Source organism: Rattus rattus, chromosome X, assembly GCF_011064425.1.
Source record: "Rattus rattus isolate New Zealand chromosome X, Rrattus_CSIRO_v1, whole genome shotgun sequence".
Lineage (NCBI taxonomy): Eukaryota > Metazoa > Chordata > Mammalia > Rodentia > Muridae > Rattus > Rattus rattus.
In genome coordinates, this window is record NC_046172.1 from 32,633,857 (window position 1) to 32,637,902 (window position 4,046).

A 4,046-nucleotide genomic window follows, 5' to 3' on the forward strand; every position below is an offset into this window, starting at 1 on the left:
TCTAATGTACCTGGAATATGATGAGCCCGAAGCACCTCCATATTCTGATGGAGCCTCCCAACCTCGGCAATGGGGATGATCTCTAAGTGTCTGTGGGAGAGCCCATTTTGGAAAGCCAGATACCTGGGGTCAGCCTTGATGGCGGTCCCTACCCAGCACCTTCACCCGGCAGGCAACTTGGACTTGGATGGTCCACGAAAGCCAAACTGCACAACTTCGGCAGCAAATTTTGTTCACTATTTATCCATCACTTAGACAACCTGGATAGATTCCTGCATCTTGAGCCTATCTGGGCTTTTCGTTTTAGCATTGTCACCCCAAGCAGACAAAGTCCAGCTTCTGGGAACATTCCTTTGGAGAGCAGCAGAAATGTAGTCAGATTGTCTATTGCTCTTTCCAACTCTCCTAGACTGGTAAGGCCCATGAACCAATTCTCCTAACAGACTCAAAAAAAATAAAATAAAATAAAAACAGTATTTAAGCTGCACCTTTGTATAAGATCAGTTTTTCCAAGCAATGCAGGCTCCCCTTGGGATGCTTAACTTGGAAACATTGGCATTTCTTTCTACCTGGCCACATGTTTTTTTCTCCATCTCGGACACTGACCTTAAGTAGTTTTTCTGTATCTGACTTTACAGAGATTCCATGCACTCTTTTCCAGCGTCTTCATTAGTTTTAATACTAGGCTGATTTTTCTTTTCCATAAAGGGATTTCAGAGCCTTTCAGTGTCTCTGTTGATTCCTCCTGAACCTACCCCTCCCACACAGAGTGAACTTAACACAGGGAGTTTTACAAGCACACCTTGTGCCTTATGACAGACATGATAATTAATATAATTTCCTGGCCTCCTCTTTCACCAGTAAACCTTAATAGTTGGGGGTTAGGGTACAGTAGTCAATTCCCAGAACAGATTTTTGCCTTCTTACTCAAAGACACCTTGGGAACCTCAGGTTCAAGCCAGAACTATTTTGGGTAAAAAGAAGACAAGATATTTGAGACCTTCATGTCTGGTAAAATTCCACCCAAATAGCACTAGATCTCAGAGCTCCATTGCAGTTGCTAATAGTTCAGATGCTAATTCTAACTATTCTTGTCTCGCTCAAACTCTGAACTAGGCTAGCCTCTTTTTAGTTGAAGCCCTGAAGGTCTGAAGGGAAAATGCTCTTGATTAGAGATGTTTAAAAAAAAACAGAAGCCATGTGCTCCAAAATTATTTTATTCCATCCAACCAAGTGGCCTGGTTTCTATTTTGGAAAACATCTATTATGCACTGTAATAAACTTGCCATTATCAAAACGCAAGACAGTGACGTGTGTTGAGTGATTTCCAAGGGGTATCAGGAAGCCAGGGATACCTTACTTAATTGGAGTGTGGTTTTCTTTTCTTTTTTTTCAAGGGGGAAGTGTTGCAGAGTTGTAGAGACAGGCCCCAGGACAGATGGAAACGACCCGTCTGGATTTCCTCTGCTCTACTATAGCACTGCCTGTCCCCAGACCAGCACCAAGCAAGCAGGCCTGGGAGTGTGATTTTCAAACTGCAAAGTTACGGACGTTATTTCACACCAATTTCCTCACTAATAGAGCTATAATTGCATGCAGAAAAAAGTTCCTCAATTTCAGCACTACTGGCATTTGAGTCAGATGATTCTTTGTTTAGGGCTGAAAAGGAGCTCTCCTATATATTATATTTAGCAGCATCCCTGATGCCTATACAGTAGATGCCGATAGACATTTCATTCCAATACTAGCAGCCAACAGTGTCTCCAGATATTGCCAAATATCCCCAGAGGGACACAGCCACCCCTAGTTGAAACTCACTGGTGTCTTTCCTTTCCTTGCTTTTGTAAACTATAAAAATCTTAGAGGCCAATGAAAACTAAGCATGCTGGGCCATGGAGTGTACTATTTGGACACTTTTTATCATAAAACCCTTCACTTTTCTAACTTAAGATTTTTTAAAAAGACAATTAAGTTTCCAAATATAGTTGCAGTATATAAACACTGGTCCCTAACAGCTCTTAGCTCTCTGTTCTCTGCAAAATTTTACAGGAGGTTTCCCAAGAGTTTGTAGGGCCCTGTCTGGCCTGGTTCATTGAGGGCCAGGATAAAACTACTCATTAGCAAAGTGACTAATCCAACAGCCTATTAGCTGAAATAGCTAGGGAGGGAAACGGGAGTGTCATGTTTCCTGTGCACTGTCTTCCCTCCGGAAGCAGAATGTGCAGCTGTCTGGGTAACCACATCCAGGTTGGTTTGATCCATCATCAACGTCAGTCTATCTCCAATACCTCGATGCGATCAACCAACCACTCTCACTGAACAACCAACGCCAGGATCCCAGCCAGAGATAAATGGCACATTCAATCTGTGAAGTTTGAGGAAGACTTAATAAAGGAGTGATTTATAGAGTCTTATCAGAATTTCGAGTAAAGAGAGCATGGCTCCAGGCAGCTATGTATATCAGGAACTTGGTACGACCCTAAGCAACCCTGAAAGTGTAAAACAAAACAAAACAAAACAAACAAACAAAACAGAAAGGAAGCTGCCATCTCCAAGGGGCTGCTGCTTCTTACACAGCACCATCGAGCAAGCCATACTAACCTATTATACAAGGGGGCTTGCTGAGGAATAAATGCCTCATAAACATGCCCAAAGCTTTCTCTCCTAGTTGAGTCTCGATGTTCTCCAAGTGACAATATTATCAATTGCATGGGGCATTATTTGTGTTTTTTTCTCATAGTTGAAAAGTAATTGCTTCAAATTAGTAGCATTGCAAACCCATGCAAGCCATAAGTGTAGGAATTCCACTTCGAACACCCACTTAAACTTGAAAAGCATCTTACAATGCATCTCACCATTGAGAAATATCAGCTCCACAGTGGGTTGGTGGGAGGTCGTATGAAGAGTTTGGTCAGGAACTCCCTTACCAAAGAGATAATGTTTGAGCCAATGTTACTGGGTTGAGAAACGAGTTGTAAAAGCATGTAAAGAATACTCTTGGTGGAGAAGTTAACATGCACACCAGATCTGAGGTGTGCTCAAAAGTAGCAAGAAACACTAGTGTGATCATGTAATCCCAGAATTTGCAAGGTAGAGGCCAGAGGATAAAGAGTCCCAAGGCTAGCCTAGGCTATATAGTGAGTTTGTAGCCAGCCTAAACTACATGAAATACTGCCTTAAGACAACCAGTAAGAAGACCAATTTGACTAACCTGAAGTGAGCAAAATGTGCAATCAGAGGAAGAATCCATTTTATGCTGGGCTTTCCAGACATGAGAAGGCATAGGGATATCATTGCAAGTAGGAGGAAAAGCTAGAAGAGGACTTTAGGTAAAGTAATACGATTTCATTTAATCAGCTCATTCTGGTGTTGTGTGCAGAATGGATGACAAGGGATAAGGCTGACGCACAGAAACAATAGAAATTGTCTCAGCAAAAAGAAAAAATTATGGTGTCTTTCCAGAAGAGAAATTTGGAACACTCAGATAGGGTTGTCTCGTCTCAAAATATCTTCCCTTTTTTACCATGGTTATCAAGCTGTTTGACATATTAATGAGACCATTAAATGTTTGTCTTTCTCTGTCTTGCTTATTTCACGTGCTATAATGTCCTTTTTATTTTCTTTCTTCTTAATATCCACTTATTAAGAAAAAATTTTTTTCATACCGTACAGTCCAATCGTAGTTTCCCCTCCCCATCACCTTCCAGATTCTCCCTGTCCTCATCCACCCAGCTTCAGTACTTTCTTCCTTCGCTCTCATTTTCACTCTCACTCTCTTGTCTCTTGCCCTCTTGCTTTAGAAGACAAAAAGAAAAAACAAAAACAAAAAGGCACAAACACACACACACACACACACAATCAGAAGCCATAACCTATAAGCAAAGGACCTGTAAAGAAAAAAAAGGCCCAAACAAAGCAATATAAGACAAAAAAACCTACAAAAATACCATTGAGTTTGTTTCCTGTTGGACATGCGACATTCCCTTAAGTGTGCTTTGTATACCCAGTGTAACTCCATTGGAGAAAATTAATTCTTCCTGAGCAAC

General features: G+C 41.3%; 1 non-coding gene across 1 annotated transcript; it reads right to left on the reverse strand.

Annotated features, from left to right (window-relative positions):
- Positions 1-1,401: 1,401 nt before the first annotated feature.
- On the reverse strand, positions 1,402-1,539 carry LOC116889486. Its single transcript, XR_004386437.1, has one exon. It is a non-coding gene; the product is annotated as a small nucleolar RNA SNORA55 (small nucleolar RNA).
- Positions 1,540-4,046: the final 2,507 nt, after the last annotated feature.